General features: G+C 53.8%; 1 pseudogene across 1 annotated transcript; it reads right to left on the bottom strand.

The window, feature by feature from the left end:
• Positions 1 to 1,558: 1,558 nt before the first annotated feature.
• Positions 1,559 to 25,168, bottom strand: LOC148108165 (SH2 domain-containing adapter protein F-like; annotated as a pseudogene). Its single transcript, XR_015721157.1, has 7 exons — positions 24,929 to 25,168; positions 24,430 to 24,551; positions 11,049 to 11,190; positions 8,666 to 8,872; positions 5,573 to 5,744; positions 5,310 to 5,429; positions 1,559 to 1,880 (listed from the first exon to the last, which is right to left on the bottom strand). The product of XR_015721157.1 is annotated as an SH2 domain-containing adapter protein F-like (transcript).
• Positions 25,169 to 26,230: the final 1,062 nt, after the last annotated feature.

The following is a 26,230-nucleotide window of genomic DNA, read 5'->3' as shown; positions in this document are numbered from 1 at the left end:
CTCCATGGGTCTTCCAGGTAAAGAGATGAAAGCACAAGGAGACGATGAGCACATCACCTGAACACTCAGCCTGTTTTCTCATCTGGAAAGTGACTCATACCCTCCAAGGTATAGGGCAACCCTCTGAGGGAATTTCTAAAGCAGGGCCCAATTTCAAGTGAGCCTCTCGATTGTCCTCACCGAGTTCTTACATTTGTCAGGTCACATATCCTCGATTTCGATGAAATAGCCGGGGATTAGAAAATCCGAACTCCCATGATTGACACTGCTCAGGTTCTGTAAAGAGGCCCTGGGACTGCGCTCCCAGAGCAGCGGATGTTTGTTCAGCCCCGCGGGGAGCCCCGTGGGGGCAGGAGGGCGGCCTGGAGTGGGTCGACGGCAGTTGGGACCGGCGGCGCAGGGGGTATGCCCGGGGGCCGGGCGCACAGGCCTCGGCCGGTCCAGCCCTGGGTGCGGTGGGGCGTCTCCAGGGCCGGTCCGGTGTGGCCGGGCGCCCGCGACCCGCGGTTAGAGGCACGACCAGCAGGGGGCAGGCGCGGACCGCCCCGCCAGGCTCGGCCGCGAGCCCGAAGCCCCGGCCGACGGGAGATCCGGGCCCAGACCTGCGGGCTGCACGTCTCCAGGGGGCGGACTCACGGTCGGGGGATGGGGGAGGCGCGGCAGGCCCCGCTTCCCCTGGGAAGAAAACGCGGTCGGTGCGCCAGCTTTCCCGCGGGTGCGGGTGCGCGGCTTCCGCGTGGCAGGGCCGCCCGCCCCCTCGCCTGGCGCGCTGCCTCTTCGTCTCTCGGCGGCTCCCCTCCTCCCAGACGCACGGCTGTTGGCAGGAAATTGGACGCGCTCGGGGGAGCGGCCGTCGTCGGCGCGGCGGGGAGGGGGCGCTGCGCGGCCGGTCGGCTCCGGGTGCCCCCAGCCCGGCGGGAGCGGCGGGGGATGTTTTGACATCTCGTCAAGGGAAGGAGCTGGATGCTTCGAAAGTGCTTTTCACAGCCGGCTTGGGTCGCTCCAGAGCTGATTTATGAACAGAATCTGCGCTCGCTTCGCCGCTCCCTCCCCCGGCAGCCCGGGGGGGGGGGGGCGGCGCTGGAGGCGCGGACGCGGCTGGGCCTGGCAGGACTGGGTTTATTTCTTGCATCTGGCTGGGAGCCGGGGCAGCCCGGGGACTGCGCAAGTTCCCTCCGGCCCGAGCCCTTCCCCTCGTCTCCCCACCCCCGAGGCCATCTCCGTCCTGGGGGGGGGGGGTCTGCCTTCCCCAATCCCCTCACCAGACTCTGAACGGAGCCCGTCGGTGGTTTAGGGGTGGAGGCGGAGAGATGGCCAGGGCGCCCCGCATTGACCCAGGGGGAAGGAGGCGGTGGGGAAGGGGGTCCCCGCCTGTGCCCTGGGGGCGGAAGAGGCGGGGAGCTGCGGATCTTAAACTCCTCCGGAGACCAGGGGCTCTGAAGCCCCCTTCCTCCAGGGGCTATCCTCTCTCCCCAGGGATTCCTCTGTCCTCCGCTCCAGACAACCTTTTACTCCGAGGCCCCAGAAGGCCTTCCCGTTTAGAATAAATTAAGGAATCTGCAGGTCTCACTTGATCTCTGGGAGAGGGGAAGAAAGACTTGACAGAACATGTCCCTGGGAAGGGCCAGCGCCCTCAGCCAGGGGATGGGCGCAGGCCTGGGTCCAGCTTTGTCACAGTGCCCGGGCCTCACATCTACAGAGTCCGAATGGCCACAGGATAGAGCAGGGACATGTGCTTGGCCCCCTTAATGGGCAGCTTGCGGCTGGCGTAGTGGTGCACGATTTCAGGGACGGTGCTGAAGGGTGGGCTGTTCTGGCCCAGCACGTACTTGTGTTCCTTGGTCCAGGACAGCTTCATGTGCATGAAGCCCTGACTGCTCCTGGGAAGAGGAGAGGAGACCCTGGTGAGTAGGGGCCCTCTCCAGTCCCCCTGCCCTCCCCCACGCCTGCAGCAAATGTGGCTGTTCTGAGCCAGCTGTGTGGGGAGGTGACTAGGGAAGGTGGAGGTCAGTCCAGAAAACAGAGGAGGCAGAGGGGATTTTGTGAGTAGGTAACCGTAGGCGTTGGCTTTGTGGTGAGGGCCCTGGGTGTGCCAAGAATGTGTGTGTAGTGAGTGTACAGGGCGTGTGCAGGTGGAAACTGGAGCGACCCCTCTCCCTGCCCCAGACCCTGGGACCCGAGCAACGGTGCCCTCAAACCTGTGTGGCCAAAGCTGGTCTACCCTCTCCATCTCTGATCTGTGGGGGACGACACCGGTGGGGGCTCCTAGTGACGCATGTGGAGACACAAACATCCTTGGCAGGACCGTGTGTGGACAGATGTGACAACAGAGCAAATCATGGTTGAGGCTCTCTCTTGCAGAAACCAGGGGAGGGGGTGAGCTAGCTGCTCTGGAAGCCCACCCCAAATCCGGGGAGGCTCAACCGCCTTGTCCTGGGGATATCCCTTTACCCTCCTGCTAACTGGGCCTTGGGCCAAGCCCCCAGCTCCTCTGTCCCTTCAGCCTGGGATGCCATCACCGGTGAGGCTGTAACTCCATTCCCTCCCTCAGAGAGAAAGCCTCCACTGCCTCTCCCAGCTCCCTGACACGATCCAGGAAATCCACATCAGTGCCTGGCCCTGCCCTCAAGACAAGGACCCTGCTGCTCAGAGCTCTGGCCGGCTCCCAGCTGTCCAGGCACCCTGTCTTAGAGAGAAAGCATGGGGGTGGGGCCCGAGCAAGAACAGTGTCTGCCCAAGCTACCAGGCCTGGTCCACAGCAAGGAGGAAGCAGTGTTTGGGGGAGCCCTGAAGCCTGAATACTTGTCTCTCGGGGCCAGAGCCTACCTGGGGACAAGTGCAGGGCTCAGAAACTAGTATGGGAGGTAGGACCGGTGAGGGGGGCCCTCATATGAGGTGAGGCTGACAAACCTCATTTCCCTCCCCTGCCTGCGTACAAAGAGGCCTCTGACGGGACCCATTTCACTGGGCCCACAAGTGAAGATGGAGAGTGGATGACTGAAGAGAGGAAAGGGATGACAGGAAAAAGCAGTCCTTTATCACCCACCCTTCCAATTCCTTCTCCCTGCCCCAGGATACTGTGCCCTAAAGCCTGCTGGGGGCCCCAGGCTGGGTGTATGTGTGTATGGGCGGGGGTGGGGGGTTGGGGGGGGCATCCTTCTTCTGTAGGCCCGAGATAATGGCTGAGGCTGACAGTGACCACACAGGCCCTGGGGAAGGGAGCTAAGGGCCTGAGGAAAATGTGCAGTCCCTGGGGGTGGTAGAGAGGGGAGGCAGTGAGTAGTCCCCCTCCCCTGTCTGCCCTATGCCATGGCCCAGGCCCAAAGCTGTGGGCAGCAGCTTGGGCTTTGCTTTCCCTCTCCCTCTCACAGTTTGGAGAAAACCCCCTAACCACAATCCACTTGGGATAATCACCTCTCCCCAAAACTACATTATATCTTCTCCTTGAGGGACAGATCTGGCCAAAAAGGGCAATAAAGTGGCAACAAGCCTCCATCTGGATAACTGACCTCCTGGGATAAAGTCCCAAGCAGAGTCATTGCCCAACCCTCAGGAGTCTGGGTGGGACTAGCTGGGCGGTAGGGCCAGAGCTGACATGGCTTCTGGAGGAAGCTGTTTAATCACCAGTGAAAGCCCTTCCATTACAGAGAGCAGAGAAACCTTAATTGTATTTCAGAGAAGCCATTTATATGCAAGTGAGGCTCTGGCGGACAGCTGCTGGTGGGGCTGGATCAGCCTGGGCCGAAGCAGCACCCAGGCCTGCCTCCCCTTTTACTCCCCAGGATAAGGCTGAGCCCCGCCCTGCTCCTTTCACAGAGCCAGACCCTTGCCGTCTCAGCCTTGGACTGTTCCAGACTTGAGGACTGGTGGAGCGATGCAATGGAATAGTGCGGTTCTTGTAGTCCGACTGAACTGAACTGGGTCCAAATCCTGCTTTTGGCACTTTGTTACCTGGTGGCCTTGAGCAAGTCACATACCTCTTTGTATTTCTTTCTGTCTATAAGAAAGAGATTCATCTTCCAGGTTGGCAGTTGGTTTGGAGATGGTGAATACACGGCTCAGCACACAGTAGGTGCTCTGTGACTCTTAACTGTTAAAGCAACACACATTCCTAGGGTTATATCAGATTTTTGACAGATGAACTTTTCCTAAATGCTCCTTTGATTTTATGACAATTGCAGAGTATGAGAGCTGCAAGAAACCTAAGAGGTACCCATCAATGCATTTTGCAAAGGGAGAAACCAAGGCCCAGAGAGGTTCCATGATTTGCCTGGGGTCACAAAGCTAGTTTTATGAAACCCAAGAATAAGATTCAGGTTGTTTGACTCTAGACTGGCATTTTCCCATTATCTTTTAGTTGAAGTTCAATAATTATCCTCAAATGTCTGTTTAATAGTCCCACATTGCTGTATATTGCATTTGTTTGAAGTGGGGGTATACCTGTATTCTAATGCCCCTGAGAAATGTGGTAGGAGGTGGTACAGATGTCCCAGGAGTGATGGGGGCGATGCGAATGAACCCACCATCTGACAGGCTGCCATGTGGGGGGCAGGCTCTATCGGGCAGGACTCCTGGATACCGAGGGGAGGGCTGGCCATTCTGGTAGGAGGCCAGTACCTCTCTGTGTCTATCTACTCCCTAGGAGGAAGGCTGATGGGAAGGGATGCCTCCCCCATCTTCCTGGATCCTTTAAAACTCAGTTATCAGTCACTAGCGCCCGGTCCTCCTGCCCACTTCTTCAGAGTGAACGATAGCTTTGTGTCCACTGCTCCACCCTCCTCCCAGGATCCAGCCTCCGCCTCCCCCTGCAGAGCCCCTCAGGCAAAGTTCCTATCTCCTTGCCGGTGCTTCAAGAACATCTGGACTGCCATTAATAAAGATGAAGGTGATAATTTATTTAGCACTTAGCACCATGTTAAGTGCCTCCCATATATTATTTCATTGGATCCTTCCCTATAAGGTAGATATTATTATTCCCCTACTTTATAAGTAAGAAAACTGAGGCCCAGAGAGGTTCAGGGGGCCCCAGGGCACACAGCTGGTAAGTGACATAAACTTTGGAGCTGGACACTGTAGCTTGACTGTTTCCTCTAACGGACTCTGAGCTCCTTGAGGTCAGGGGAGGAGCCTCAGACTGCTCCAGGTCCCTAGGGCCCAGAGTCAGCAAAAGTTCCTGGGGATGGACTTCTCCCCAGCTTGGCTGGGCATGGGGGGAAGGTTGGAGTCTTCTCCTGTTGTCTTCCCATGGATCCTCCTTGGTGCCATCCTCACAAGCCCATCCTGCCTACCGCAGGCCCACCCCGACTCACTTGAGGGACAGGGAGAAATCGTTCTTGCTGGTCTCGCTGTCGCACACCAGGTAGCTGGCCTCTTTGCACGTCCGGAGCACGTTCTCGGCATCTGTTCCACTGATGGCCCCGTGGTACCAGCTGAGGACAAGAGAGAGGAAGGGGGCATCTCTGCTGGGTCCCTCGCCGTCCTGGCCCACCCATTCTGGGTGTCCCCTGCAGGCAAGCCAGTGGCAGGAGGGGAAGGGAGGGGAGAGAGTCCCCAGCTGGACACAGACACTCACACCTGGTTTTCCAGAGGCAATGTTGGGTCTGTCCACTCCCCAAGGGGGCTGCTGGGCTCCACGTTTAGGGGCTTGGCTGACTTGGGGTTCCCTGCAGAGAGTCGGGGAGGTAGCCGCCCCTTCTCCTCCCGGCCAGGTGACAGGCAGCTCTTCTCAGATCCTTCAAACTGGGCTGTGGGGAATATACCAGTCATAGACTCTGAGGACCCTAGAGATAGAGCCCTATAGAATAACCAGGGCTCCACCATTTTCTGCCAAAAGGGGTCAAAGGAATGTTCTGGAAGGGTGGGACATGCTCCTGGGCTTGACTGGCTGTGGGGGTGGGGCGCAGCCCTCCTAGGCCACACCGCGCCTACCAGTCCCTACGCTGTGGGAGGAGAGGGGAGAGAAGCAACATGAGAAACCACTTAAACTTCTCCCTCTGGAGCAGCTGCCTGCCTTCCCCTGTTCCATTCCCCCTCCGGGTGGCTTCAGCGCCGATAATATCGTTTCTTTCTCCTCCTCAGAGTTCATGACCGTTCTCCATATCACCCTGCCAAGCCATTCTGTCGAAGTGACTTATGCATTTGAGAACAATTATCCGATTCCCCTTGGTGCCATCCTGACAGGCTCATCCTGCCCCAAGCCGCCGCCGGCCCGCCCCTCCCCCGCCCCCAGGGCTGCTGCCCACAGGCTCCCCGCCCCCACCGGAGACACCCAGCTGAGGCGGCTCTGCCCTCCCAGACCAGGGCAGGCCGACCACTGAGCCAGCACGAGGGAGGAAGCCAGTGGGTCACATGAGCACAGGCACCCACGGACAGGCGATGGAGACCCTCCTTCATCCTGCATTTACAAAGTAGCCCTCACACTCAGGCACAAATGTACAAACAGGCGCTCACAAGCACTTGGCTGCCCGTTCTGTACCAAACTGACAGAGATGAAGTGTTCGGTGCTTGCTTTCTCCTCATTTGGGCTTTTTCTCTCCTTGTAGCACTTTCAGGACCTTCCTGTCTCTCAGTCACCAGATGCAAGGACCAGACCCGTCCCTTGCCCGAAGGGGTCAGACACTTCCTATGCTAGCATCACCCCCACCTCAAGAGTTACTTGCATTGCCAAAGGATTGGGTCAGGCAAAATACTCACAAAGAAGTGAATGTAAAATAGTGGATTTCTGTGGCATGGTGGGCAAGATATTTAGAAAGGGACTCCTTTAGGAGACACCTTCCCCACACCTTTGGGAGGAAGGAGGAATGTGTATTTTGTCCCTTCTTTCTTCCTCCAGGTTCTCCAAACCCTACCCCACTTCAGCTCTGCCAACCCAAGTCCACAGGGCCTGAGGCGTGACAGGACATGTCACCCTGGCCAGAAGCTCCCACAGGACCCACCGCTGCCGTCCTCCAGGCTGGGCTCAGGGAGGGGTGAGGCTGGACCGGAGATGTCCCTGTCCCCGTCAGGCAGGGAGCAGCTTCTGTCCAGCTGTCCCACCGGCAGAGGCCAAGGTAGGTCTTTGATGACCTTAATGTCAACTGGAGCCAGTAGCAGCAGGGAGAAGAGACACAGACAGGGACAGAGACAGAGAGAGAGACAGAGAGAGGCAGAGGTTGAGACACCAAAACCCAGAGCCAGGACACAGAATAGCCTAGAAAGGAGGAGGGTCAGAGCAGAGGCAGGGACGGGTTCTGAGGGGGGAGCAGGACTCTCGGAGGGTTGGATGGAGCCACAGTGACCACACCAGGCTGCGTAGTCGAAGGGGGGAGGCACAGGTAGCAAATAGCCGGAGGCAGAGTCTTGCCCTGCCAGCCGTGTGGGTCCCCTTCACTTGAACCCTCATAAGCCTCCAGGGCCCAAAAGGACCAGGAAAGGAGGAAACGAGGGACAACGAGCTGCCCTCGCCTCCCAGCACCACACCCAGGTTCCCACAGCCTCCTGGCACCCTCAGACTTGCCGCCCTTCCTCCTTTTCCCCACGGCCTGGGAAGCCATGGGCAGTGAGACGGACAGCCCAGCTCCAGGCTGTCATGAATACTCCGATGTGGGGGCAGATGTTTTATTGAAATTTACCCCCCACACCCTCAATCCCGAGCCCTGACGATTAAGAGAGGGATGCCACTGGCGGCTGCAGGGCTGCTACCGAGGTTTCCTAATGACGAGCATAGATTTCCCCATGAAGCAAGCCAAACAGTATTGATTCTCCAAGGAGACTTCTGGAGATAAACGGTCCCACTCAATGGTGCATGCTTTACCGGAAACAAATCAGAAGCCTGTGGTTTCCTACTCGCTGCCAGGGAGGGGAGGACAGGGCAGAGAGCTGAGTCCGGCTCCAGGATGAGCCCCGTGCCCAAGGAGGGGTGGGGGGCCCTGGGAGTGGGGGTGAAGTCGAATGGCATTTACATCCTTTATGTTCTCACCGAATCAAGAACCCAGGAGCTAAAGCACTCTCCAGGCTCTCCAGGCTCTCCAGGCTGCAGCAGCCCCCACTCAGACCACCAACACACACCTTCCCAGGTGGGACTCCGGGCCTGGGATAGGCGCTGGGGTGCTTGGTACAGGAGAAACCTAACCCTCATTCAACAAAGGGCATTTCTCACAGCCTCCCTCTCCCCACCAGTTCCTGCTCCTCCGAATTCCCCCCCGGGGCACAGGCGTCCCTGGTCTGGCACAGTCTGCTACTGGGAGACACAGCTCTCTGATTCAGGGCTGGGTTCTCGAAAGGTTACACACACAACCGTTTTCCGTGTCTGGGGTGTTCAATGCCTTCTTTTGTTAAATGTAAGTATTTAACATATGTCACAAGTTTTATCATTTTGTTTGGAATTTCTTTATTTTAAAATAGGCCCTGTCTCCCAAAAGACGGAAGTGGCCTAAGCCTCTTGGCCTCTGAGAGGTGGTGATGCAGGGAGACCCTTCATCCTCCTGTGCCCGTTCCCTGACCCCGCACACAGTGCCGCGCCCACACTGCCCAATTCACCAATCTCTGTGATGCGCTCAACCGTGCTTCCCTGGAGCCCAGCTGCTGGGCCTCCCCCAACCCCTGGGGTCCACTCCTTCCCTTCCCCTGGGCCTGGAGAGCTGTTTAGAGGCCCCAACAGGCCCACCCTCCCCAGCCAGGGGCTTACCTGTAAAGGCTTTGGAAATCTGTTCCTTGTTCCACTCCCAGGGCTGGTCATACTCCTCAGGGGGCCTCTCGCCATCCTCTGGCAGCCGGGACTCCCGGGGCTAGGGGGCCCCCTCACCCTCTGGGGTGGTCCCCTCCTCCTCTGGCTCATAGGGCGTGTCATATAGAGGCAGGGGCTGAGCTGCCATCTCCTTGGAGCTCTGGATCTCTGCCAGGGCAAGGTGGCGGGGAGGTATGAGAGCATCCCTGGCTGCCCTCCTCAGCTCCTCTGGCAGCGCCCTCAGCAACACACCAAGCCTCCTTCAGAAGAGATGCCACTGGCTTTGGGGGCCCAATGGCCAGACATCTGGGGTCCCTTGCCCTTAAAACATCTCTGGGGTTCCAAAAGCATGGGATCCAATGGAGGCCAGGGCAGAGAAGCACCAGAGTGAAAGACAGAAAGAGATCCTTAGGTGGCCAGCAAGGGCTTAGGAAATGAGGCTTACACGTTTTGGAAACGGAGGCAGGGTCCTCTCCTAATCCACCTCCTTTTGGCTACACAGCTCCAGTTCTTCCTTTGCATCCCAAGCTGTATCATTTGACAATCCGAAAATCCTTCTTCGTTGCCCAGATACTCCTGATCACTCTCTCCTTGAAACTGTCCCCTCTGACAAGTCATTTTCGTGGTTGTCCTCTCCCATCACCCTTGGACTCTTCCCCTGGCCCCTCTCGGTCTCTGTTCCCCAGAACCAGGTCTTAATTCGCCCACATCCTTGCCCAGTCTCATGGCACCCTATACACTTCCGGTTACCTTCAAGATCTTTCACTTTAATGTTTCAAACTTGCCACTTTCCCCAGAAGTTCTTCTAGTCAGTTCTGTGATGCCCTTTTTGGGATCGTTGACCCCAGTGAAAATCTAATAAAAGCTATGGGGCTACTCCCCAGAAAAATGTGCAAATTTCCATATACAATTCCAGGGCATTCATGGGCCTCCAAGGGGTACACACCCCTCTGATCTAAATAGGGCAGTCTCCCTCCCACTTTCTCCTTCTCCGTCCACTACACTGCTCTCGTCGGTCCTGGCCCCCGTTCAGCGTCTAAATTCCACCTGTTCACCACCAGTACCCGATGACTCTTACCCTTGTCTCTCCACGTCTAGATTACTACTAGGGTGAACCTCCACTCTCCCGGCTCACGTTTCCACGAGCTCCGTGGAAGAACACTCCTGACCGCTCTCTGGCCCCCACCCCTCTCCCAAGGGGGGAGAGCAGCTTATCTGATCACCCGTAGATGCTCGCTCTCTTTCTCAGCTCTGCCTTCTGGCTCTTTCTTCTCCTGGCCCCCGTGAGAGGGCTTACAGCTGTGCCTCATGGCCCAAGCCCGAGTGGGCAAGTTTAACTCTGTGAAGTATTAAGCAGCCCATTGTGGGAGACACAGCTAAGTCATGTTCTCCAATCTATTTTATCAGTAATAAAACTGACATTCTTGTCTTCATCAGTCTGTTACCTTGATTTGACTTCTCAATGATCTCCAAGCTCAGGAGGGGAAGAAAGCCATGTTAATTATTGCTCCCTTAAAGCCTCAGCAGTTTCCACAACTGCTAACTCATCTTTCTGATGCCCAGTTCTTCTGGTCTGTTCTGTACACCGCAGCCTCAATAATCCCCTTAAAATGCCATATTTATCCTGTTTCTGTCTTGTTTGAGAATTCATATTAGTTTCCCTCCTCTTCTGGAGCAAGTCCAAATGCCTCGTTCCAGCCTTTGAGGCCCTTCACTGCCCCTGTGGCCCCTCTCATCTTGGCTCCTCAGTATGCCCAACACTAAAACTACCCCTGAGCAAACCTTCCTTTCATCCTGCCTTGGACTGACTCACCCCTGTCCTCCTCTCGGATCACCCCCATTCACTCTTTCCCTGGATCCTCTCTTGACCTCTGCTCTGCTCCCCAAGACCAGGTCTTATTCGTTTCTGTCTGCCCCCGCTCCTTGACAGGCTTGCCCTTCTCAAGCTATGTGGTTCCAATTGCCATAAAGATGTTTCACTCTGACATCACATCATCTCAAGTTCACCACCTTCCCTAAAGTTAGTGATTCTCTTTTTGGGTTCCATGACTCCCGGTCCAACCACTGTCCTGCCCTTCCTGACTGTCCTCACTCTATCTGCCTGACCTTTGGTGGCCTTCTCTACCACCTCACATCTCAGGCACCACAGGTCATCGTTCCTTCTCCAAGACGACTCTCTTGAAGGCAGTGGCCAAGGACCCAAGGTGGTCCACGGTGGACCCATGGTCTCCAAGGACCCAGTAAAGGGATCATGGAACCACTCTTAGTCTTGTGGGTCCCAGAGCCTGTTGTGCAAATACCCAGGCTTCAGAGAGCAATCCCCTAGCCTGACTCCATCACGCACCAGCCATCATCTTTTGGGCCTCATAGGGCTCCATGTAGCCATCATTTTCAGGGACCTTCTCTGGGGCTCCTGAAGCTCCTGCTGGGCCTTCGCCAGTCTCCTGAACATCAAATGGGTCCGCGTAGTCTTCGAGGATTGCCAGCTGTGGGAAGACAGTGAGGAGAGCAGGCTTCAGACATCTGAGAGACAGCTCTGCTTCTCCCCAGGTGCTTTGTCCATGGGAGTGAGTCCTGGAGAGAATGTCTTAGACCCAGAGCCCGAGGTATCTAAGGGCAGGCTCTGAGCTTGGATGGGGACAAGCTCTGGGTCTTCCTCTGCAGAGTCCCCTACTAGGCTGCCAGCAGAGTGGCAGATCTACCTTTTCTGTCACTTTTGTGCCTCTGGGCCATCCCGTAGGTTAAATGGCCAGGATGAAGCTCCGAGCATTAAGGCCTGCCTCAGTCCGGGTCTAGGCAGGGCAATAGAGGTGTTTAACACCAGATGGTTCAACAGAAGGAATTAATTCAGAGAGCCAGTTACAAAGGTGTTGGAGGAATTCAAAGAACAAGTAGGGAATAGCAGGCAGCTCAGAGATTAACTCGGTCCATGCCCACAAGTTCAATCCCAGATGCTGAACAAAGAAAAATTTGCGGACCAGCGAGAAAAGAAAAGCCAACTACTCACTTTATGGCACAGTTCTGCTGGTTTATCCTGAGAACATTCATCAGCATGTCATATGTGTATTATTATATTCATTTTAAAGAAACGGAGGCTCAGGGCAGGTAGGGAACAACGTGCCCAAGACCATTCCACGGAAGTGGAGGAACCCAATTGGAACTTGTGTCCTTTGTGCAATATTATGCTGCCAACCTGCCCCCAGTGGGGATCTTGGCCGTTCTGGGAGAGAGACCACCTTAGGACAGCCCTGAAGAAAGCCAGGGTTTGGGCTCTGCTGAAATCCCCTGGTTCCTGGAGGACAAGAACAGGAAAGGCGTAGCCTTGACCCTCCACATCCCACACTGCCCCTTTCTCCCTCACAAGTGGTTCATGACCAACCCTCCGTCCCTGCTCCAGTCAAGGCAGAGCGAACTCTAAGCCACACGCCCTGAGGAAGAGCTCAAGGTGCTCAGGGCGGGGTGCAGCTGAGGACAATAGAGCTTTTCTCCAAGCTGGGCACAGGCTTCTCGAAGGGGGGAGGCTGAGGTGGAGACAGAGCCCAGCCCACCCAGGGCTGCCAGCACCTCGGGGGAAGCACCGCACACTGAGTTGACAGGCATTGACAGGAGGTGGCTCCGGGGCCTGCGGCATGAGGAGGGGTCACTCCTGCCTCTTCTCCATCGTTGGTGGAGGCTTTGGGTCTGGGCCAGATCAGGATTGTGGGAGCCAATTGAGCAGGGAGGCTATGGGGACTGATTGCCTGCCCACCACAGAGACTCCTCCTGCATGTTTTTTTTTTTTAAAGATTTTATTTATTTATTCGACAGAGATAGAGACAGCCAGCGAGAGAGGGAACACAAGCAGGGGGAGTGGGAGAGGAAGAAGCAGGCTCATAGCGGAGGAGCCTGACGTGGGGCTCGATCCCATAACGCCGGGATCATGCCCTGAGCCGAAGGCAGACGCTTAACCGCTATGCCACCCAGGCGCCCCTCCTGCATGTTTTTTGAGCCCCCCCCCGCCTGTGCTGGGCCTGGGAGGGGTCACAGGGATGGGGGGCACTGAGTCCCGGGAAGCTGCTCAGTGAGAAGTGCCTGGCCCAAGCCCCAGTCCCCCCAACTCTACAGAGCCCCCCCTCCCCCAGCCCTTCCCTGACCAAGCCAGTGCCCTTCCCACTGGAGTCCCGGGCTGGACTTGAGCTGTGACCCCTCCCAGGCCCAGCATGGGCCTCCCTGGGGCTAGCCCACGGTGCCTGTAGGCAACCAGGCGGCAGCTCTGTGGGCAGCTCAATGGCTCCTCTGTTCCATCCCTGACTCCACACCCTGCTCCAGGAAACCCTAGCCCCCCGCCCTAGGCGGGTCACCCAGAGGAGCCACCCACGGGGCCGGGAGTCCGGAGCAGAAGCAGAAACACCTGCTGGAAGGTTGGCAAGAAGGGCACCCACCCTGGGCACATAGGATCCCTGTCAGAGGCCAGGGCTGCCTTCCCAGTGGTTTCCAGGTCACGTGAGGAGGTGAAACTGCTCTGTGGGGGAAAGCTGCTTCTGCAGGCTTCTGACACCTTTGCTCTACCCTGACTTATTTTGTTGATGGGACCTTTACCTGACCGCTGTACTCACTGTGGTATACCACATCCGTCACAGGGCCTGGCACAGGGTAGGCGCTCAGTGCACATTTACTCGATGCTCCAAAGGTCTCCCTCTCCTCAGACTCTATCTTCTGGAGTGACACAGACTCTCAGATCCCCATTCGCCCCCACTCCGACCACTCTGACAGACCAGGAGCTGCTGTGGGAGCAGGCTGTCAGGAGAACCAACATTTGAATGGGGAGCAAAGCCTCTGGTTCAAGAGCAAAAAGGAAGAACTGGCAGGAAAGGCCCCTAAAACCAGAGCTAATATTTAGGCAAACCCTCTGGTAGACAGAATGCTACTGAAAGGCTGAAATACTTCCAAACTAGTAGGCAAGTAGCTGCTGCTCAGAGGTCCCCTTGTCCCCACGCCTCCTGCCAACCAGATCCCCTCCCTCCTGCCGTCTAGCAGGCTCCAGACCAGGCTCTTGTGCCTGTTCCAATTGGGCAGTGCCCCTCCCAGAGCCGCTGTCCTGCTTGGCTCTCCTTCCTGCCTCAGCCTCTCCTGAGATAGCTGGCAGGCCCACCATCTGGCGTGACCTTCCGCTCTGCAGCTCGACCCTGCTAGGAGTTCCTGACCCCACCCATGGGGCTTGCCAGTCCAAGGGGAGCTAGGAGGGGGCACATGCCACAGGATTTGGGCTCTGCAAGGTCCCCAAAGTCTACCCCTCCCCCTTTCCTCCATGTCTTCAGTTGACATCTGGAAGCCTCTGGTTTTTCTCCTGTAGAATATCTCATAGGATTGGGAAGAGGACAGTGAGTGTAAAAGTCCTTAGTTTGGAGGCTAGAATGGAGTCAGTGCTCGATAGATGTTAGCCCTGCTGCTGATCTCTTCTATTCAGACACTAAAGCCCAGAGTTTAGGTGCTCGACAGGGTACACAGACGGCATCAGTAGAGACAAGACTGCGACCCAGGTCTCCTGACTCTCAGTGCCTTGCTGCAGATTTTCCAGACAACTTGGGAAATGTAGCATCTTCTCTCCTCTACTCGTAGATTTAAAATACACTTCAGCATGTTAAAGGCTCTGAGCAATCGTGTAGCAAAGAGAGCTGTCTAATTTTGTTTAACTCGGCATTTCTCCAAAGTATTTAACCGTGAAATCCTTTCTCTGCTGAAAGTCTGTCAGTTTTGGAAATGGTATACTATTTACCTTCCCCAAGATCAAACTTTCTGCACCCTCTGTTCCCACTTCCTGCAACGCCCTTCCCAATTTTATCTGCCATGGAAACTCCTTCACATGAAACAAATTTGTTATCATCTTTTTCTAAGTACGAAGAAATGTCATGCTTGTAAGACATTCGAACATCACAGACACACAATGGACGTCAACAACCCTTTTAAGGTGTGTCTGGGGCCACCTCAGGACTGGGTGGCTAGTGCTGGCCTTCAGGTTCAGGAAATGGTGAACTCAGCACGGGATGCACTCTTCATTCCTTCTCTGAGTCTCCTTCCCGTGCTCGGTGAACACTTCCCATCTCCTGTCTGCAGGGCTCCCCGAAGGTGCCATGGTCCCATGGCATGGTGTCGGCAGCCAGTCTGCCATCAGGCTACCTGGCTGTGAACCTCAGCTCTCCTACTGGCTAGCTGTGAAACCATGTGACCCAGCACTCCTGTGCTTCAGTCTCCCTATATCACCTGGGGATAATAACAGAATCTTCCTCATAGGGTTGTCAGAAGCTCCGGGGCTAAAACATATCGGCTGCTTCAAAATGGTACCAGGCACACGGTAGGTATTAGGTAATTGTCTGCCATTATATCATTAAAGATGAAAAGACCAAATTTCTGGGTCCTCCAGGAGCTCACAGTGACAGCCACAAAGCAAACTCCAAAAGAGTGAGGTACCTTGAGGTGCTGTGAAGCCCCGGGGCTGTGCCCCAGACTCTGGAGGAAACGCAGGCTCGCTGCATGCAGGGACTGGGCTCCCCCTCTGCTCTCGCATGACTAGCGTCCCGCTGGTTCTGCGGGGAGGGCAAGCTGGAGGGGGCAACAGCTACCCTTCCAAGCCCCAGGCCCCAGCCAGCTGCTCCCACCCATGTTCCCCAGCGCCCTAGCCGTTCCCAGCTTCCAACAGGTGGAGTTCCAGGGCTGACTGAGGTGTCACTGAGTCACTGACCAAGCCAACAAGCTGCAAATGCCTTCCCGAAAGAGTGCCACAGCATGAGGAGGCAGCAGTGGGAGGAGTGGACGGGCCTGCCATAAAATCCCCTGGTAGCGCAGGCCTCAGCAGTAGCCCCCCAACCCCAGCAAAGCACCAATGGCAGCAAAGATGGCCAGCCCAGGCCCCAAAGGGTTAAGAGATCTAACCAGTCCACAAAGGTCCGGGACCCTTCTCTTTTCCTCCCTCTGCCTCCCTCGGAGGACATGTGCAAAATAAACAGATCAGAACTCCAGACTCAGTGGAAGTTATAAGAAGAAAAAGCAAGAACAAACAAACTCAAAAAAGGCAAGGACCAGGTCTTCTAGGTGGTGGGTCCCTTTGAGCACCCGGGCCAGTGTCACTTAATGCTATAGAAATCCTGGCCCGATCCTGCAGCAGCAGCCCCTACTCGCCCTCCTGACCCTGAGGCAGAGATGTCTGGTTTGACTTCAGACACCCTCAACGTTTCCTTCCCTTTCCTCTTTCTACCTGTCTTTCACTTGTTTCCAAATTTGGGCCTGGAGGATCCAAGTCCACGTGGACGCCATGTATGAGGTGTATCTATTTTTTAAAATTCTTGATATTTTGGGCCCTGTGAACCCCTGTGAGAATCTGGGAGCTCTGAGCCTTTTCCCAGAAAAATGCTCATGCACCCAAATATTTGCACACAATTTCTGGAGCTTCATGAACCCCAGAAGCCTCTCCATGAGCTAAGAACAAGAGCCCTAGTTTCAGTGCATCCAGGGTGCCTGTCTTATTGTTCACATCATCTCTTTCTCTGCCTCTCTGTCACACACACACACACACACACACACACACACACACGCGCGCGCGCACACACATCTTGGCAGGATAGAGGCAAAGGACACACTGTGCAGATGGTCACAGGCAGCTCAAAGCTTCATCCAATTAGGGCCCCTTCCCCGTCCCTCTTTCCTAATTAGATCAGGTGTTTCCTGTTGAAGATCTGAGAAAAGGGAGCAAAGAAAGGAAGGCTCCGTTCTCTCACCCCTCTGCCCAAAGTGTGGCCTGGAGGCCAGACAGGGCCCAGCACCGTGAAGGAGTTCTTCCTATGGCCAGATGGCGAGGCCCTGCCTGCCTGGTTCAGGGTGCGGCTCCTGCTGCTCCCACACCTGCCCTGCCAGTCCTGCCCAGATGGCCACCCTTGCCCCCTTGCCAAATGCAGCAGTGGGTCTCAGGGAGGGCCAGTAGCCAGAGCCCTGCATGGGGAGGCCCTCTCAGGGCCCTGTCTAAATCCCCATTCTTTCCTGCCCGCCACATTCACTTTCCACAGGGCTCATTTCTCCTCAATCTTCTCATCACAGAAGTATTTCCACCCATTTCATCAAACCTCACGACCCAGGCCCTCTCACAGGGTTCTGACCCACCCACCAGCTACTGGGCTCCAGAAGAAGAAGAAGGAAAGTGGGCCAGCCTAAGGCACATCCTGGTCTACAGTCCCTATCTCACCTCAGGAAGTGACCCCACAGCAAAAAGCCAAGAAGACCCGCATGGCTGAGAGGAGAGGAACAGAGAATCAGGACAAAACACTGCACAGAAGAGAAACTCCAGCTCAATGGGCCAGCTCACCACTCAGGCACAGCAACTTGGGTTTAGGATAAGGGGCTAAGGTACCTAGCCTGGACTCTTCCTAAGGGAAGACTCTGGGATCCCCCAAACTCTGCTCCTAAACGAGAGGAGCTGCTCTCTCTCAATGGTGGGAGGCTCCAGGTCAGGGCCCGCAGAGACCATGTCCCTGCCCCTGAGCCAGTCTGATGGCGTCCTGGATGCTTCTCATCACACCCACTGAAGAAACCACAGATTGTGTAGCTCCTGGGAGATCCTGCTGGATTTCATTCCTGTCCCTGCAGCCGACAAAGGAGTCAGACACCTCTTGGCCCCTAAGGTCTGAACAGCCCACAGATCACAGAGCTGACCCAGGCTGAGGCGTGGATGCCCTCGGTGAGAAGAGGCTGTGGATCACCCACGGCCGTGTGGGTGCAGCCCCTTCCTTGGGAGTCTCTGTGGGGAAATGTACAAAAGGGAGCTGTGGTTAAGGGAGTCTCTGACCTTCGGGTCACCCTAGCAATGGACAGTCACCATTCAATGGACGTAGTTCACTCACCCCTTTCTATGCTAAGCATGTCAGGCACTTGGGAAATAGACATGAGGAGGACAATGGTCCTTGTCCTAGAGGAGCCCATGGCTTGGGGGGCAGCCTGTTAGGCCATTCCAAGACTGCAGAGAGGAAGGCCAGGGATAGCTCAGGCCCATGTGCCAATGGGCAGTGGTCAGGGAGAGGACACTAACTGGTCAATAGTAAGCACAAGGCCTAATAATGCTCCCTCTGCCTCACTGTCGCCACCACCATCACATCACCCAACAGTGCTGAATGGGTGGCCGGCGCCAGAGTGCCCACGTGGCCAGTGAAGGGTGGCCCAGCTTGGATGTTATCCCACCTCCTCCCTTGATAAAGCAACTTTGTGCAGGTCACAGTCTGACTAGTTTTACGCAGCAGCCCCACTGGGATGGTAGTAGAGACTTATAAACTGGAGACACGGAGAGTTTATACATCTCAAGTGCTTAAGGCATCCTATCTTTTTCCTGCTGCCCATGGGATGGGTGCCTTTCAAGTCATGCCTCTGGGGTTCCCTTGGGGTCACCCACCCCAACATCGAGGCCTCAGAAAACACATCCCCTCACTTCCCTGAGACATGAAGCACAGAAGCAGTCTTTTAGGCACTCTGTAGGGCCAAAAGTGTTTCAGAATTTAAATAGTTCAGACGTTGGAAGTGTAAAACTGTACATCTACCAAAAGTGACATATCTATCACCCCTGGCAGGGTCTGAGGCCATAGCCCCTAAGCTGACAGTTTAAAATTTCTTCACCTCCACCTTGAACACAAGTTTGCCCCAACACTACAAAAACTTTGGTTCTCAGACCATATCAGATTTCAAATTGCAGGCACAGGATTATGGAGCTCTTCAAAGTCCCACCCACCCAAATCCTATCACCTCACGGCCCACTGCCTGCCCTTCCTCTGACTTCGGAAGGACTAATGGCGCTCAGTCTATAACAGAAAGTATAGCACCTGATAATACTCTGTCTTGCGTTGTTCTCATTGTTTTTCGTGCCTTCATTTCATTTTTTTATAATAATATTTTTTATTATATTATGTTAGTCACCATACAGTACATCCCCGGTTTCCGATGTAAGGCTCGATGATTCACTAGTTGCGTATAACACCCAGTGCACCATGCAATACGTGCCCTCCTTACTACCCATCACCAGCCCATCCCATTCCCCCACCCCCCTCCCCTCTGTAGCCCTCAGTTTGTTTCTCAGAGTCCATAGTCTCTCATGCTTCATTCCCCCTTCTGATTACCCCCCTTTCTTTATCCCTTTCTTCTCCTACCGATCTTCCTAGTTCTTATGTTCCATAGATGAGTGATACCATGTGACAATTGTCTTTCTCTGCTTGACTTATTTCACTTAGCATTATCTCCTCCAGTGCCGTCCATGTTGCAGCAAATGTTGAGAAATCGTTCTTTCTGATAGCTGAGTAATATTCCGTTGTATATATGGACCACAACTTCTTAATCCAGTCATCTGTTGAAGGGCATCTCGGCTCCTTCCACGATTTAGCTATCATGGACAATGCTGCTATGAACATTGGGGTCCATATGGCCCTTCTCCTCACTACGTCTGTATCTTTGGGGTAGATATCCAGTAGTGCAATGGCTGGATCATAGGGTAGCTCAATTTTTATGCCTTCATTTCAATTGTAAATTACTGTGAAAGCAGAAATCCTGTTTTGTGCAGCATGCTGCATTTGTTAGGACTCTCTTGGTTTTAGGAAAATGGATTCATTTCAACTTTTTGAAAATGGAAGTAGAGTTGATATACACTTTATGTTAGTTTCAGGTGTATAACATAGTGATTGGACAAGTCTATACATTATTCTATGCTCACAAGTGTAGCTACCATCTGTCACCATACGATGCTGTCACAATACCATTGACTATATTCCCTATGCTGTACTTTTAATCCCTGTGACTTGTTCATCCCATAACTGGAAGCCTATACTCTCCTTCACTCGTTTTGCCCATCCCCCAACCCCCTCCCCTCTGGCAGCCACTGGTTTCTATTTATGGTTCTGTTTCTGCACTTTTGCTTATTTGTTTTACTTTTTAGATTCCACATATAGGTGAAATTGTATTTGGCTTTTAAAAACTGAAGTTTTGGTCTCATAACTGAATAAGTGTAGGAATAGCCTCTGATTCAGGTCCAGCTGGATCCAGGGGCTCTATTATTCCATCAGGATTCCATCTTACTGTCCTTTCTGTGTCTCTCGGCACTACTTCTTTGTATCATTCTTGACCAGGCTTTCTCTATGTGGTTGCCCCTAGACACTGGAGGTTTACAACACCTAGCTGAGCCATCCCCAGGGAGAGACAGCTTCTGTGTCCTGATGCTTTCACAAAAAACTCCCATTGATCACTCCCATTGGCCAGCTTGGTCCTAAAGCAATCTCCATAGCCAAGAGTGATGGTGTTCTCCTTGACCAAACATGGATCCCTGTTTCCCCATGGAACAAGGGCTTTCAGGCATTGTTGGTAGAACGCAAAGTGGTACAGTCTCCAGGAAGGGGCAATTACATATGCATTTTCCCTTTTACCCAGAAATCCCACCTCTGGGAAGCTGAACCATCGATGCAGTGGCAAACAAATGAATATGTGTGCCCAAGGCTGTTCATCGCAGAGTTACTCACAATAACAAAAGATTAAAAATAATCAACTGTCCATGAACAGAGACTGATTTAATAAACTAAGGCACATCCATAATTGGAGCTGCTGAAAGAAATGAAGAATAATATGATGGTTAATTTGATGTGTCAACCTGATTAGGTTATGGGGCGCCCTCATATTTTGGTCAAACATTGCTCTGGCTGTGTCTGTGGAGGGTGTCTCTGAATGAGATTAACATTTAAATTGGCAGACAGTGAAGCAGATTGCCCTCTCCCGTGTGGGTGGGCCACATGCAATCAACTGAAGGCCAGAATAGAACAAAGAGGCCTTCCCTTTCCTGACTTAGAGAGAATCCCTCCGGCCTCATGGCCTTTAAACTGGAACATTGTTCCCCCCCCCACCTTCAAACTGGAATGTTTGACATCAAGAGAGTGTAAGTAAATATTGGGGCTTTGTGTTTGCTGAGCCCCCTAATGTTGGTCACACAGATACTTTCAACACTACTTCCTGAAACAAATGAATGTGTTAATCAATTAACCCGGGTGTGAACGTTGATACTGGTGGGGCTAATTCAGCCTGGAAAGCAAGAAGATACTCATAGTGGTATCCATCTCTACAACAGATTGAAAGCGTGGCTGGTGATAGGCAGGGGAGGGGACAAGAGCCAAAATGGTGGTCCAACACAGTCTTGTGAGAGGGTGAAAATCTGAAAGGCAGAAAAATACGCAGGCCCAGAAACATTTAGTCTGAGCCTGGGAGAGAATCAGTGGATCTGAAGCAGGGACTTGTCACAACCCTTGTTCATTTTTTGAGCACAGCAAGCTCAGAAGCCACCTTGTGCAAGTTTTAACACAATATCTTCTGATAAATTAGGCCATTTTGTGCTCTTCCTACTGTTAAGCTTGCTTACATCCAACTGCTTAAGTTCCTTCATAGACTTTCAAATCATGAGGCCGCAGGGATTACGTGAATGTTCTGCCGTATTCCATCATCCCATGTAACAAAACGTTTCCTGATAAATCACTAAAAATATCTGCTGCTTCATTAAAAGCAGATTTCTATTTGGTGATGCATGCACGAGAGGATGGAGTGCTGGCTTCTGATGGGCATTCCATCCTGCTGCCCACGGGAAAGCGCTAACAGGTGCAGCCAGTGCACTACTGGCACACCAGCAGCCTTAAATCCAGAAATCCAGCCCCCTTGGTCCCTGAAGGGGGTGGGAGGGGCTTTAGCTGATTATGCCACGAAGGAAAACAGGTCAGACTTACTTCTGGTATCCTTTGAGTCCATTTGCATTTTGTGATTACCCACCAGGTAAATATCACCTACTTATAGTGGACTTAAAATAGTTAAATGGGAACCTAGCTGACAAGACTAGACCCAGCCTCCACGGCCAGCAACTCCTTTGCAGTAAAGCCTTGAGGGAGAAGCCTCAGAGTCAAAACCCTGATTAAGGAGGAAAGAGGCTCACGTTAACTCTCACCAGATGATTCTCAACCTCAACAAAGATTCCATTCTTTGTCCCTTAGATGGGACAATCCGGAAGCACATCCCCAGTGGGACTGTGCCCCAGTTTCTCAGTGGTAGCCTCTTCATTAACACAGACACTGTATTGGCTGCCCCTCTACCTTCCTTTCCTTCTCCACTTCTCAACTTCCTGAAATGAGCTACTTATACTTAAGTGTTTTTCTCAGGGTCTGCTTCTCAGAGAACCAAATCAAGACAATCCTAGAGGTCTACAAGCCATCTCTGGGCCCAGCGGCACATGAGAGGGATTCCAGAGGCTGCTGGAAGCCGTGTTAGTACAGCAATGCAGTTAGATGAACTGGAACCACAGAGACAGAAACAGCAGGCTAATGGTAATATGGGGGCTGGATTCTGTTGAACCACTTACAGAGAGACTGAGATTCCATATGACTGCAGGTGTGCAAGCGAGCCCGCCTGAGATCAGCTGAGCTTGCCTTCTATCAGCAGAACTGTAGACTTCCGAGCAATAACAAAGGGTGGTTATTTGGACGATAAGATTTGGGGTCATTTGTTATGCAGCAATAGTAACGCTACATGATGCTCGATTTTTTAAATTGAGCTATAACTGACAAAAGTGCATGTTTTTAAGGCATATAATGTGATAATCTGATATACAAGGAAAAAATTGCTCCTATGTGTTACCAAACAAGGAAGAAAAGTATGGAGGTGAGCACCATTGCTTCCAGTGAGGTGGAGGGTGGGCAGTGGAGGCCAGAGCTGACCTGCAGTTTTTAGGTGGAGGTGACATGATGTTTCCATGTCACTGTGGTGAGAGAGAATTGGAGGAAGGTCTGGCAGCAGAAGCAGCTACGAAAGTATCAGAGACTCTAGAATGAAACACACCAGCCTCGGAGTACTATCTACCCCCCAGGCCGCACCTTCCTGATTCTCAAAAATCCTCCATGATGCATAAATGGGAGAAGATATTCGCAAAACATATATCTGAAGAAGACTTGCATCTAGAATATATAAACAATTCTTCTAACTCAATATTAAGAAAACCCAAGTTGGTTTTTTTTTAAGGGCAAAAGACCTGAACAGCCACTTTCCCAAAAAAGGTTTTAAAATGGCAACTATATGCATGAAAAGATGTGTAACATCATTAGTCATTAAGAAAATGAAAATGAGGGGCGCCTGGGTGGCTCAGTCATTAAGCATCTGCCTTCAGCTCAGGGTGTGGTCCCGGAGTCCTGGGATCGAGTCCCACATCAGGCTCCTCCGCTGCAGGCCTGCTTCTCCCTCTCACACTCCCCTTGCTTGTGTTCAATCTCTTACTATTGCTCTTTGTCAAATAAATTAAAAAAAACTTCAAAAAAAAAGGATATGACCCATTATCCTGGCAAGAGAGAACCCATCCCTGATCCACCAGATGCCAGCCAGGGAACAGTGGCTACCATGGATCGGACGCAGAGCCTGGGGCCTGGAGGGAACTGCTGCTTCAGAAGAACCGCATAAGGAGATGCACGAAGGCTGGAAATCCTGGCTCCTAGGTCAGCATAGATACTCATGGAACCAGGCTCAGGTGTGTCCTTTAAGGTACCCCTCCCATCTTTTCCCATCACACATAGCAAGCAGGAAAGGGAATCCAGAGATCATTGACAAGAATCCCAGAAAGATTCCAAACTTGGTAAACGGCCAACGGGGAGACTGAGGCTGGAAAGTCCTGAATGCCCTGAGTCCATCTGCAAATTATCTTCCTCTGGCTTTGTCCCCTTCACACGCAGGATTTGATCTCCTTCCGTGTTTTTCCCCACTAGGTGCTGATGCAGTTCTAGAGATTGAACTACAATACGACAAGTTCCAAATACAGGGGCAATACAAAACCAAACACTAAACCAAAAAAGCATCTCAACGGAAGGAGCAGGACACAGTCTTCCTGGCCTTAGAGCGGAGAAAGGCAACCCCAGTCCTGGGGCAGGAAGGCGCTCTGGGGCGTACAAGTCTTAAAGACTCCCACTTTCAGTGGTTGTTGCTATTCCTGGGAAAGTCCCTGCAACCTCTAAATCTCAGGAGTTCTGAGGGGCTGTCTCTGCTGTTTGCCCAAATTCATTGACTGAAATGGACGCGTGCTCTGAGTAAGGGGGATTTGGGGGTGCCCTCCAGTGGCTAGGGAGAAGGGCTGGCACTTCTCCTTCCTCCCACATACAGTAGCTGATGACTCTGGAAGATTTCCTAGGTCAGGAACGAATATGAGAGTCTGTGCAAGTTTTCCATTACTGTAGGAAGTAAAAGACCCAAACCACACACCGGGCTCTAAAACAAAACAAGGGCTTTAATCTCCTAACATGCAAATCTATCACGGTACTATTTAAAACAACTAAATGGTGCCCCCTACATAAGGAAATAGATGGGGGGAAGGGGTGTGGAGTAAATGGGCGCAAGGATGCAGCTGCTGAGGAATCCCTGCAGGGCCACTGGACACTTGCTCAGCCCTGAGGTTGACTGCGGCCAGTTCTTCTTCTTGAGTGCTGCTGACCAGCTAGGACCGGGGCTCCAGCTGGCAGGACAGGGTGTAGCTAAGGACAGAGGGACACCTGTGAGTTGCCCAGGAGCTTCCATTCAAGAGTCCCTGCCAGTGTTTGCCCACAGCTGGAGTCTGGCGCCCCGGCAACAAGGCCTGAGGCTGCCCAGGGAAGGAGGATCCCAGGAGTGGCCAGCAGAAAGAGTCCACCCCGAACCTCACCGACCCAGCTCCTGATGGGCCTCACCTCTCAGCCTCGCTGAGCGGCTCCATAGCCTGGAACCAGGCCCAAAAAGGATCCTCGGGCTCTAGGGTGTAATTCTCGGCAGCCACCTGGAGCAGCATGATGTCTGTCATGACTTGATATTCCTGAGCAGAGAGAGAAGCACAGGATGTATAGGGAGCCTGGGAGGGGGGGCGGGGAGCTGCAGGGTCTGGTGAGGGTAGAGCATCGGGACCGGGCACCCATCCCAGGTCCTGGCACACATTGCCATCCTCCTCCCTGCAGATTCATCCGGTCTCCACCTGTTCTCAGAGGTGAGTATCAGTAGCCCCTCCTCCGGGAAGTCCTCCTGGATGCCATGCTCTGTCCCCATCTCCTAACGGATGGGACTTGCACTGCTTTCTTCTCAAGGGATCCCAGGAAATGTGAGGTGGAGGGGATGGAGCCAAGCAATGTTCTTCCCAGGGACATCTCTGAGGCCCACTCCCTACCCTTCCCTGCGGGAAGCGCCACATATGCTCACCTTATTTCTTTTCTGGTGGTTGATCTCATTCCCCTGGAAAGCAGACAAAGTCCATCAGAATGAGGCCCCTGGTTCTTAGGGGCACTTGATTCCCATCCCTTCTCATGCTGCACCATGGCCAGGACCCGTGAGGGGGCCGTGCATACACAGATAGTGGGCCTGGGATCTAGGCCAGGCTCTGGGGTCCAGAGAAAGGAGGACATGGGGCAGATGGACTGGCTACAGGTCGGGACCCTGCAGCACCACCCTCTCAGAAGACAGTAGGGGAGGCCGAAGCCTCAGGCAGGAAGGGGCTGCTGCGGCTACTGAGGTGCTTGCTGACGTGGAGGGTCCTGACTTCATTCTCCCCCCACGGGCAAACTCACCGGGGGAGGCTGAGGTCCACTCAGACAGACCTCATGCAGCTTTGCCTTCAGGAAGCTCTGCTGCTTCACCAGTCTTCGGCACCGGGAGCCGTGGCCTAACTGCAGCCTCACCTCGCTCATCCCTGAGATGGGCAACAGCCCCCAGGCTCACAGGGTAGCCGTGAGGCTGTCATGAGGAGAGGTTTGCCGAGTCCTGAGAGCTCAGGGCTCAGTACAGGGGCGTTCTGCTCCCAAACCTCCGGATTCTGGTCCCTCCCCCACAATCCTCAGGCTCACCCACCTCCAGATAGTCCTCCATGGCGGTATCTAACATCACCAGCTCGGTGAGAAAAGTGCCAAGGAAAGGCACGACACCCTGTGTCATGAGGGGGAGGGTTGGGATGAGTCCCTGCTCGCTGGTGTCCACAGGGACCCTCCACTGAAAATGCTCCAGCCTCCTAGCCCACCGCAGGGGCTCACGTGGAGCAGCCTAGGACCCTTAGCAGCCTCCCCCCCACGGGTTCCCTTTCCCCTCCCCCTCCCAGAACATCAGACTCCTCCTCATCACCTTCAGGGCCTGCTTTTCAAAAATGCCAGGGAATGGAGCACTAGGTCGGTCCCTCCCCACCCGCAAAACCCATTCTCTATGGACCACTCTGGGCCCTCCTCCTGGTCCTTTTGAAATAAGAATTGTAGAAGCTGTGGCCCCAGGAGCCGCAGCTGGAGTGGGAAGGACCCCCCCTTCCTGATCTTTCCTTTTTGGGAGGCTTCCAGCCCTCAGGGAGGAGCCCTCCTCCTCCTCTGACTTTGGAGGCCCTGGGCCTCAGGCACACTCACCTTCTTCTGCATCCTCTTCTGGGCTCCCCGGAGGGCCATCACCAGGGTGGCAAATCTATTGGATGGTCGCTCCTGCAGGGCCAAGGACAAGTTCCTTGAGACCATCATACCCTCAGGCCAC

This window comes from Ursus americanus, chromosome 22, assembly GCF_024610735.1.
Source record: "Ursus americanus isolate L20-20 chromosome 22, mUrsAme1.1.p, whole genome shotgun sequence".
Taxonomy (NCBI): Eukaryota; Metazoa; Chordata; class Mammalia; order Carnivora; family Ursidae; genus Ursus; species Ursus americanus.
This window is presented reverse-complemented; position numbering and strand designations above follow the sequence as displayed.